Source organism: Rutidosis leptorrhynchoides, chromosome 4, assembly GCF_046630445.1.
Source record: "Rutidosis leptorrhynchoides isolate AG116_Rl617_1_P2 chromosome 4, CSIRO_AGI_Rlap_v1, whole genome shotgun sequence".
Lineage (NCBI taxonomy): Eukaryota > Viridiplantae > Streptophyta > Magnoliopsida > Asterales > Asteraceae > Rutidosis > Rutidosis leptorrhynchoides.
In genome coordinates this window covers 560,840-573,480 of record NC_092336.1, presented here as the reverse complement: position 1 = coordinate 573,480, position 12,641 = coordinate 560,840, and positions in this window count along the sequence as shown.

The following is a 12,641-nucleotide window of genomic DNA, read 5'->3' as shown; positions in this document are numbered from 1 at the left end:
CACTCAACATGAAAATGTTGATAGTGATCAAATGGATGATCAAAATACACAAGACATTCGTAGATCTGGTAGGATTAGCAATCCTCCTGAGAGATATGGGTTTCTCATAGATGGTTGCTATACGGTTGATTTAGATGAACCAACAAACTACCAAGATGCTTTATCAAGGATTGATAAATATAAATGGCAGGAAGCCATGAACGCCAAGATGCAATCCATGTATGAAAACCAAGTGTGGGAACTTGTTGAGCAACCTCCTAGCTCTAAGCTAGTTGATTGCAAATGGCTTTTCAAAATGAAAACCGACATACATGGAAACTTGGATACATATAAAGCTAGACTTGTTGCAAAAGGTTTTACTCAAACTCAAGGGGTTGATTATGATGAAACTTTCTCGCCTGTGGCAATGCTAAAGTCTATTAGGATATTATTTGCCATTGCTGCTCACTACGACTATGAAATATGGCAAATGGATGTCAAAACCGCTTTCCTAAATGGATATCTTATGGAAGATGTCTATATGGTCCAGCCTGAAGGTTTTGTTGATCCAAAATATCCTAAAAGGGTATGCAAGTTAAAGAAGTCAATCTACGGATTGAAACAAGCATCTAGAATGTGGAATCATCGTTTTAATGAGGAAGCCGAGAAATTTGGCTTCATTAAAAATGGTGATGAAGCTTGTGTATATAAGAAAGCTAGTGGGAGCACTATCATGTTCCTTGTACTATATGTGGATGATATATTATTATTTGGGAATGATATTACCACAATGCAAGGAGTCAAAACTTGGCTAAAGAGTTGCTTCTCCATTAAGGATCTAGGAGATGCACAATATATATTGGGGATAGGGATCTATAGGAATAAATCCAAGAGATTGATAGGTTTAAGTCAAAGTACATACATTGATAAAATCTTGAAAAGGTTCAAGATGGAAAACTCTAAGAGAGGTTTGGTACCTATTCAAAAAGGAACCGTTCTCAGTTCATCTCAGTGTCCTGCCACGAAAGATGAACAAGAGAGAATGAAGAAAGTCCCATACGCATCTGCTATTGGGTCTATCATGTATGCAATGATATGTACTAGACCGGATGTGTCATGCGCTCTAAGCTTGACAAGTAGATACCAGAATAACCCAGGAAATAGTCATTGGATTGCTGTTAAAAGCATATTGAAATACCTTAGGAGGACTAAGGATATGTTTCTAATATATGGGTCTAGTGAGGAGGAACTCGCTGTAAAAGGTTACGTGGACGCGAGTTTCCAAACTGATCGAGATGACTCTCGATCACAATCCGGTTATGTCTTCATGTTAAATGGTGGTGCAGTCTCTTGGAAGAGTTCGAAACAGGAGGTTGTTGCGTTATCCACTACAGAGTCGGAGTACATTGCCGCCTCACTGGCAGCTCAGGAAGCTGCATGGATGAAGAAATTCATCGACGACTTAGGAGTGGTCCCTTCCATTCAGGACCCTCTTGAGATCTTTTGTGACAACGAGGGTGCGATTGCTCAAATCAAGGAACCTCGTGCTCATCAAAAGACTCGTCACATTGAGCGGAGATTCAACTACATCAGGGATGAGGTTGAAAAGGGAAAGATATGTATTCACAAAGTTCACACAGATCAAAATGTTGCGGATCCACTCACGAAGCTTTTACATGGGCCAAAGCATGAGGGACATGTTTGTGCATTAGGGCTTCGATATTCTAGTGATTGGAATTGATCTATTTTATGTATTGTATCGGAACGAATTAGTTCAAACTCATTAATATAATTATGGTATTAATTTATTTATGTGTCATGTTCCAATTTTGCATATTTTATCCATGAATAAACTATTATTCTGAATTCCGTAGTTGATCACATTTGTGGGAACAAGTGTGAGGTTTAGACTATTATGAACTTGGATTGGTATACATTCAAGGACTGGATGTGGGGCAAGGTTGCAGCCAAAGTTCATAGATATTTGTGGGACACAAATATTGGAAGACCCGCTCTCAAGATTTACTGTATGGAGCCTTCGTGGTTGATCACATGTAATCTTGAGTAAAGGCGAATATCATTGTATCCTCTGACTTGAGATACATATTGGGTTCGGATATTCACTAAGTACTGTGCCTTGATTCTTTCCTTCGCTATTCTGAAACATGGTAGTACATAAGGAAGAACTCAGGTATATTACAAAGTGTATATCTAGGACGTATGTAGTCAAGATGGAATTTGTCCCTCTTATTCGTTGAGAGTCAGATGTCTAAGGCCTGAAAAGTTAAATCTATAAGAGAGTGATCACTCTGTATCTCTTGGATTTAACATGACATCTAGGACGAAAGGAAATAATGAAAGATTCACCTAATCATATTCGAGATGGGAACTCGAAAGGGATGATGTTATTGAATGGCACAAAGTCATAACATATTAGGGGTGATGGACGGTGTGTTAGGCTGTATCCATCACTTGCATTAATTTCTTATGTTTCTCGTGCAAGTGGGAGATTGAAGGTTTTTCGAATGCCCGAGAGACATATTAAATTAACGTGGCTAATATGTTTTGATCCAAGTCGGGTCATACCCAATAACAAGCTTACCAAAACCTTATACGTATTTAGTCCTAACGATTGGATCATTGATTAAATACGCGACACTTGAACCTTAAGAAAAATGGTTTTCTGACATGTTACTTGATGTGTATATAAATTATGGAATAATTTATACTTAATTATTTATAGGTTAAATAATTAATAATGTTATATTACATTTTATAAATATGGTTTTATATAAAATGTATACATAACAAATATTTGCACAAGTTTATAAAATGTATTATATAAAACTAGTTCTATTAAATTGTCTAGTTTTATAAAAGCATCTTATAAAAATATAAGTGGCCTTGGAGTCCATCCAAGCATGCATTTTAACTAGCCATGGGAGTGGTTACTTCAATATTAATGTGGCATAAGTACCAAGGGATGTTGGAGACCACAAGGACATGCAAATACATCAAATACACTTAAAAAAAAAACTGCACAAAAGAGTCCATTCTGCAGCAGCCTGGCCGTGGCCTTTTGGAAGGTCTAAAGGGTTTCTATAATTTGATTTTGAAGCTCATTTCAAGTGTTAATAAATCCTAACCAAAGTACAAGGTGTTGGTTATAAGTTTGGGGTATAATCTCTTGAGGTTTCATCCATTTGAAGCTCCATTCAACATCATCATCTTCATCACTTTCAACTAGCTTGGAATAGGTATAACATCTTATTCTTGCTTGTAGTTTGTAAGCTTATTTCTCAACTTGATCCTTTTCTTGGGATTTAACTTTTATATGGTTAAAGATATACAAGTTTCAATTGGTAATTACATGCTTCCGCTTTGAATGATTCTTAAATGGTTTTAAGTATTATGAAACTTGTTAAATCCCAACAATAAGAATAGAGAAATGTGCATAATGATAACATTTTGTGGTCTTCTATTTCTTATGTATACAGCTAAATGGTGAATAATCACTTTATCAATTCTGAAACCAATATTCCCTGCAATTATTGGACTGCAATTCTAGAGAGGCATACTTTATGGCCTGCTCTGAGCTCCACAGTTAGTGTGCCAGAAACAGACTTGGATATTCTTAATAGATCAATCAGATTTGTTGAGGCCACACAACTAAATGCTACTAATCCACAGGGTGAACCAGCCAGATTTAAATTTAGGCTGAGGGGAGTACAAGGATTTAGGAGTATCACAAAAGCAAACTTCTGGAGGTGTCCAGACTTCCTCTTGTACAAAATGCTCTTGCTTTTCCTGCCACACAGCAGATGATATCTTCAATCTTTTCTCTTGGATATGTTGGAGCAACTAATGTTCCACCTGCTAAGTTTCAAAAAAAGTATCTGCACTCCAGGTGGTATGTGATATTCTCAATCATCAACAGATGCTTGTTGATGACAAGAAGTGGATCTGATAGCTTAACTGTGCCGATGCTCAAACTTTTCTACTCATTCACAAGAGTAGAGAATCCTGATTATGCAGAACTTATATGAGATTTGGTTCAGGCACGGGTTAAAAAGCCAAGGGGTTCATACATCCCTTGTGAAAGGTTTTTCTGTATCTTTATCCATGATGCTATAAATGCTTGCAGAAATGCAAATATTTTTGTACCAGGTACACATGGATTATAGATGAAAAGGTTTGGAGAGCTGAAGATGAACACTCCTATGGTGTCTGATAATCAATTCACTGCGCCAATTCCAAATTGGCTAGTGAGGCTAGCTGAACCCCAAGACGCTCGTATGCGTTCTTATTTTCAGGTTGTAGGAATACCTCTTCCGAACCCGGTACAACAAGAACAAGTTGAACCTGCCGTGGTTCCAGCCCCAGAGGTTGTAGAGGAACCTGTAGTTCAACCACCCGGGCTAGCTAATCCTCCACTTAGGGTGAACCTCAAACGATCTAGGGTAGCACACCAAGCTCAACCCGTGAGGATCAGGGAACCTAGTTCAACTAGGATTGAACCAACCCTTTCCACAACACCCGAAGTAAGCAGTGACACTTCAGCAACAGCATCTGAATCATCTCCTGAACATTCTCCTAAGAGAACTCGATACATGCCTGATGAGATGATTCAGACTCCGCCAACCCAACGAGTAACTAGATCTAGGACTTCGACACCCATCGTCTGCCAAACAGTTACTCCAATCATTGGTGATACGGACCAAGACCTAGAGCCAATTAGGTCACCTTCACCCATCTCCGTATCACATCCAAGAATAACAGTAAGCCCTACACTAAATGAAGCGCAAGCTTCGGTAGGCAAGAGATCTAAACGCACGGATGGTAAAAAGACCACTAAGCCCATCCAATCTAAACAGGACTTAAGAATAAATCCCACAAAGCAAGATGCTTCGGCATCTAAGGAAGTAAAGTCTTCCTCTGTAGTAAAGTCTGTGTTGACTCAATTGATTGAGGACACTCAATCATTGAAGTCCAGAATGGCCGAAGGGGAGCTGAAAAATCTTGAAAAGGCACCCTGCGTATCGGCTGGAAATCCTCATGTGCCTCAACGTACAACAGGGTCTCGGGGTCCGGCTTATCTTGATGAGGAAGATCTGCCGCGTCCCATGGAAATGAGTCAACATGAAAATCCTTCTAGATATTTATCAGACTTCCAGCAGACTGTTCCCTTGGTTCATGAAAGTGATCCATTGGTTCAAACCACTTCTCTTCCGGATTCTGAATCTCAGGGTCTGGAGGAAGAGTCTTTACCTGAAAGAGATGTGCCACCTCATGGTATATCAATGATTTCAGGAGTCGGGGATAGCAATATCTCTGCGAGAACTAAATAGACGGGTAGTTTTACTACTCTGTCAGAGTCCCATGAGACCAAAGTCATGGAGGCGGATGCTTCGAAAGAAACTTCACCGGTGACAACTCCGGTTGTTACCCAATCTCCATCAGAAGGGGATATCACGAATCTGACTAGTAGTATGTATAGCCCTACATATAAGAATAATACCCTACAATCATCCTTACCTGCCCTCACGGCAACTCAAACACTTCCACCGACATCGCCTTCAACAGTTGCTGATGCTGTTTTTGGTCATGGTTACACTGTTGTTTCACTAACTGGGTCACCTTCTCGAAATTCAAATAGATATGGATTATAGTATCTCTCTGACAATGAGGTGGAGGAGCTCTATCTTGCTGAGTTTGCTAAACGAACTGATCTTGATGAAGTTCGCGAAACTATGATGATTTATCTTGAGCAAGCAAGGATAGCGTATCCTTTATCTCCATGCAAGTCACCTGGACCAATTCACATGCCTGATCATGATGATTTTGATTCCGACAATCTTCATGAGGGGGAGAATAGACAAGGTGGTTATCGGTTCAGTGTTTTTCAAAGATCAGCGTACGAAGCTGGTACATCTAGTCAAAAGAAGGATAAAGATGTTGTTGATATATCTGATTCCAGTGATGAAATTGAAGAAATTCAGTGTGAAAGTTTTCTAGATGAATCAAAAAGTCAGAGAGAGGGTGACTCAGGGATGTTAATGATTATGGATTCAGCTGATCAATCAGAGAAAAAGTTAACTCAAGAGGACAATCAAAACTTTGACAACATTGAAGATATTTTGAAGGGGTCATCGAGTGTCGCCAATGAATTCAATGATCATCAATTTGTTAATTTGACATCTCCAACTGACGAATTTGGAATACACTTCGAAAAGGAGATTTTCTCTAATGGCAAAGAAGATACCACGACTCCTCCCGATTTGAATGTTCCTTTTCAAATTGCAGAGATTGTTCTTGAACGTGATGCTAATTACCAACTGAGTGAGGATGAAGAGAAAGATATTCTTCGTTCACCATTCATTGAACAACAAGCATATAGAATTTATGGTGATTCTGATCTCGTCCTTTCTGCATCAATGAGTGTTCTGGGTGCATGGAAATATCATAAGAAACCAGAATATCTCAAAAATTATCTGAGTGTTCGTGACAAATTCAAATTGAAGAATGAAGAGAAACTTCAAATTCAGCGGAATTCAGAGATTAAAAGCATAAATAAGGTTTTGATGATTAATAAGGATGGAGTGAAGATGCCATTGTTTCAAGTTACAAGAATGGATGATGAGGATTACCAATTCTCAGAAGCGGATTTTGATAAACTGAAGATTGATGACATTATTTTCATTTACAACTATCTGATTAACTTGAATGAATCTGCAACAATTTATCATGCTACTGCAATGAAGGCAGTCTACAGATTTATTCTTGATTCGATGAGATGGATGTCAGTTCATGATTTTCAGTTGGGATTGGAATCTGGACACAAAAAGCTCGGAATCAAACCACCAAATCAAGTGATTGAAGAGCTAAGATACATGTCCTTACTTGAAGTGAGCGACTGTCCATATGGGTTTGCATTTGTCAATTCCCACTATACAAAGATCTTCATTAGCATCTCAGATTTCAGAAGATACTCTGACGGAACGTTGATGTATGCTTTCAAGTACATGAGATGTAAATTAATCAATAACTGTTATTCAACTGAAGATATTGAGATTGTCAAATACATTCTCACAAGATTAAAAAGTCGTCTCAAAACAAGAGTGAACATACGAAGATATGAGAATCTCAAGGGTTTCAAATCCAAAGTTCACTTCATAGGAATAAAGTTCCTTTAGATGTTTTAAATAGGATTATGTTATAAAGTTCACATTTAACACTAAGGGGGAGATTGTTAGGACCCCGTAGTTGTATAGTGTTAATGTGAAATAAGCTTAAATGAAGGTTTCTTAGAAGAGGGCTATATAAGGAACCTAAGTAGTCCTAATTAGATAGCCATTGCATTGTAACCGAGTTCTAGAAGCTGTGGAATGTAATTTTACCGATTCTCTCTAATACCGAGTGTCATTCTTACATACAAATCCTAGTTACCTCATATCTAGGGCAGTAATAATGTTGATTAGGATGTTGATTTGATGTGTATATACCAATAGTAAATACATATAGAAGCTGGGTATGATACGGGTACATATACCCTAGATATATGTATAGAAATCTTGAGGAAACGGAATAAGAATTCAAATATAGCTATCTTTTCTGAATATACTTATATTGTTTTATGTATTTAAGTCCTTAAAAAGTGATTAAATACATTATATATACGATACATGTATAACCATTATAGGTTATAAGTATATATATCAAAGAATGTTACGTATAGTTATCGTTTTGAAAACTTAAGTTAGTAGTTTCAAAATATACTTATAACTCATTTTCATTAGTACACAATGAGATGTTAAACCATCCTCAGATCATGTTAAATATACATAAATACATATATATACACAAACGTATAATTATCGTATGTTATATAGTTCGTGATATCATCGGTTAAATTGTGAAATGTCCCGTTCTTATTGATTAAAAACGTTCCATATTAATTGATTTCGTTGCGAGGTTTTGACCTCTATATGAGACGTTTTTCAAAGACTGCATTCATTTTTAAACAAACCATAACCTTTATTTCATCAATAAAGGTTTAAAAAGCTTTACGTAGATTATCAAATAATGATAATCTAATATATCCTGTTTACACACGACCATTACATAATGGTTTACAATACAAATATGTTACAACAAAATAAGTTTCTTGAATGCAGTTTTTACACAATATCATACAAGCATGGACTCCAAATCTTATCCTTATTTAAGTATGCGACAGCGGAAGCTCTTAATAATCACCTGAGAATAAACATGCTTAAAACGTCAACAAAAATGTTGGTGAGTTATAGGTTTAACCTATATATATCAAATCGTAACAATAGACCACAAGATTTCATATTTCAATACACATCCCATACATAGAGATAAAAATCATTCATATGGTGAACACCTGGTAACCGACAATAACAAGATGCATATATAAGAATATCCCCATCATTCCGGGACACCCTTCGGATATGATATAAATTTCGAAGTACTAAAGCATCCGGTACTTTGGATGGGGTTTGTTAGGCCCAATAGATCTATCTTTAGGATTCGCGTCAATTAGGGTGTCTGTTCCCTAATTCTTAGATTACCAGACTTAATAAAAAGGGGCATATTCGATTTCGATAATTCAACCATAGAATGTAGTTTCACGTACTTGTGTCTATTTTGTAAATCATTTATAAAACCTGCATGTATTCTCATCCCAAAAATATTAGATTTTAAAAGTGGGACTATAACTCACTTTCACAGATTTTTACTTCGTCGGGAAGTAAGACTTGGCCACTGGTTGATTCACGAACCTATAACAATATATACATATATATCAAAGTATGTTCAAAATATATTTACAACACTTTTAATATATTTTGATGTTTTAAGTTTATTAAGTCAGCTGTCCTCGTTAGTAACCTACAACTAGTTGTCCACAGTTAGATGTACAGAAATAAATCAATAAATATTATCTTGAATCAATCCACGACCCAGTGTATACGTATCTCAGTATTGATCACAACTCAAACTATATATATTTTGGAATCAACCTCAACCCTGTATAGCTAACTCCAACATTCACATATAGAGTGTCTATGGTTGTTCCGAAATATATATAGATGTGTCGACATGATAGGTCGAAACATTGTATACGTGTCTATGGTATCTCAAGATTACATAATATATAATACAAGTTGATTAAGTTATGGTTGGAATAGATTTGTTACCAATTTTCACGTAGCTAAAATGAGAAAAATTATCCAATCTTGTTTTACCCATAACTTCTTCATTTTAAATCCGTTTTGAGTGAATCAAATTGCTATGGTTTCATATTGAACTCTATTTTATGAATCTAAACAAAAAAAGTATAGGTTTCTAGTCGGAAAAATAAGTTACAAGTCGTTTTTGTAAAGGTAGTCATTTCAGTCGAAAGAACGACGTCTAGATGACCATTTTAGAAAACATACTTCCACCTTGAGTTTAACCATAATTTTTGGATATAGTTTCATGTTCATAATAAAAATCATTTTCTCAGAATAACAACTTTTAAATCAAAGTTTATCATAGTTTTTAATTAACTAACCCAAAACAGCCCGCGGTGTTACTACGACGGCGTAAATCCGGTTTTACGGTGTTTTTCGTGTTTCCAGGTTTTAAATCATTAAGTTAGCATATCATATAGATATAGAACATGTGTTTAGTTGATTTTAAAAGTCAAGTTAGAAGGATTAACTTTTGTTTGCGAACAAGTTTAGAATTAACTAAACTATGTTCTAGTGATTACAAGTTTAAATCTTCGAATAAGATAGCTTTATATGTATGAATCGAATGATGTTATGAACATCATTACTACCTTAAGTTCCTTGGATGAACCTACTGGAAAAGAGAAAAATGGATCTAGCTTCAATGGATCCTTGGATGGCTCAAAGTTCTTGAAGCAAAATCATGACACGAAAACAAGTTCAAGTAAGATCATCACTTGAAATAAGATTGTTATAGTTATAGAAATTGAACCAAAGTTTGAATATGATTATTACCTTGTATTAGAATGATAACCTACTGTAAGAAACAAAGATTTCTTGAGGTTGGATGATCACCTTACAAGATTGGAAGTGAGCTAGCAAACTTGAAAGTATTCTTGATTTTATGAAACTAGAACTTTTGGAATTTATGAAGAACACTTAGAACTTGAAGATAGAACTTGAGAGAGTTCAATTAGATGAAGAAAATTGAAGAATGAAAGTGTTTGTAGGTGTTTTTGGTCGTTGGTGTATGGATTAGATATAAAGGATATGTAATTTTGTTTTCATGTAAATAAGTCATGAATGATTACTCATATTTTTGTAATCTTATGAGATATTTCATGCTAGTTGCCAAATGATGGTTCCCACATGTGTTAGGTGACTCACATGGGCTGCTAAGAGCTGATCATTGGAGTGTATATACCAATAGTACATACATCTAAAAGCTGTGTATTGTACGAGTACGAATACGGGTGCATACGAGTAGAATTGTTGATGAAACTGAACGAGAATGTAATTGTAAGCATTTTTGTTAAGTAGAAGTATTTTGATAAGTGTATTGAAGTCTTTCAAAAGTGTATAAATACATATTAAAACACTACATGTATATACATTTTAACTGAGTCGTTAAGTCATCGTTAGTCGTTACATGTAAGTGTTGTTTTGAAACCTTTAGGTTAACGATCTTGTTAAATGTTGTTAACCCAATGTTTATAATAACAAAAGAGATTTTAAATTATTATATTATCATGATATTATGATGTACGAATATCTCTTAATATGATATATATACATTAAATGTCGTTACAACGATAAACGTTACATATATGTCTCGTTTCAAAATCATTAAGTTAGTAGTCTTGTTTTTACATATGTAGTTCATTGTTAATATAATTAATGATATGTTTACTTATCATAATATCACGTTAACTATATATATAACCATATATATGTCATCATATAGTTTTTTTTACAAGTTTTAACGTTCGTGAATCACCGGTCAACTTGGGTGGTCAATTGTCTATATGAAACCTATTTCAATTAATCAAGTCTTAACAAGTTTGATTGCTTAACATGTTGGAAACATTTAATCATGTAAACATCAATCTCAATTAATATATATAAACATGGAAAAGTTCGGGTCACTACAGTACCTACCCGTTAAATAAATTTCGTCTCGAAATTTTAAGCTGTTGAAGGTGTTGACGAATCTTCTGGAAATAGATGCGGGTATTTCTTCTTCATCTGATCTTCACGCTCCCAGGTGAACTCGGGTCCTCTACGAGCATTCCATCGAACCTTAACAATTGGTATCTTGTTTTGCTTAAGTCTTTTAACCTCACGATCCATTATTTCGACGGGTTCTTCGATGAATTGGAGTTTTTCGTTGATTTGGATTTCATCTAACGGAATAGTGAGATCTTCTTTAGCAAAACATTTCTTCAAATTCGAGACGTGGAAAGTGTTATGTACAGCCGCGAGTTGTTGAGGTAACTCAAGTCGGTAAGCTACTGGTCCGACACGATCAATAATCTTGAATGGTCCAATATACCTTGGATTTAATTTCCCTCGTTTACCAAATCGAACAACGCCTTTCCAAGGTGAAACTTTAAGCATGACCATCTCTCCAATTTCAAATTCTATATCTTTTCTTTTAATGTCAGCGTAGCTCTTTTGTCGACTTTGGGCGGTTTTCAACCGTTGTTGAATTTGGATGATCTTCTCGGTAGTTTCTTGTATAATCTCCGGACCCGTAATCTGTCTATCCCCCACCTCACTCCAACAAATCGGAGACCTGCACTTTCTACCATAAAGTGCTTCAAACGGCGCCATCTCAATGCTTGAATGGTAGCTGTTGTTGTAGGAAAATTCTGCTAACGGTAGATGTCGATCCCAACTGTTTCCGAAATCAATAACACATGCTCGTAGCATGTCTTCAAGCGTTTGTATTGTCCTTTCGCTCTGCCCATCAGTTTGTGGATGATAGGCAGTACTCATGTCTAGACGAGTTCCTAATGCTTGCTGTAATGTCTGCCAGAATCTTGAAATAAATCTGCCATCCCTATCAGAGATAATAGAGATTGGTATTCCATGTCTGGAGACGACTTCCTTCAAATACAGTCGTGCTAACTTCTCCATCTTGTCATCTTCTCTTATTGGTAGGAAGTGTGCTGATTTGGTGAGACGATCAACTATTACCCAAATAGTATCAAAACCACTTGCAGTCCTTGGCAATTTAGTGATGAAATCCATGGTAATGTTTTCCCATTTCCATTCCGGGATTTCGGGTTGTTGAAGTAGACCTGATGGTTTCTGATGCTCAGCTTTGACCTTAGAACACGTCAAACATTCTCCTACGTATTTAGCAACATCGGCTTTCATACCCGGCCACCAAAAATGTTTCTTGAGATCCTTGTACATCTTCCCCGTTCCAGGATGTATTGAGTATCTGGTTTTATGAGCTTCTCTAAGTACCATTTCTCTCATATCTCCAAATTTTGGTACCCAAATCCTTTCAGCCCTATACCGGGTTCCGTCTTCCCGAATATTAAGATGTTTCTCCGATCCTTTGGGTATTTCATCCTTTAAATTTCCCTCTTTTAAAACTCCTTGTTGCGCCTCCTTTATTTGAGTAGTAATGTTATT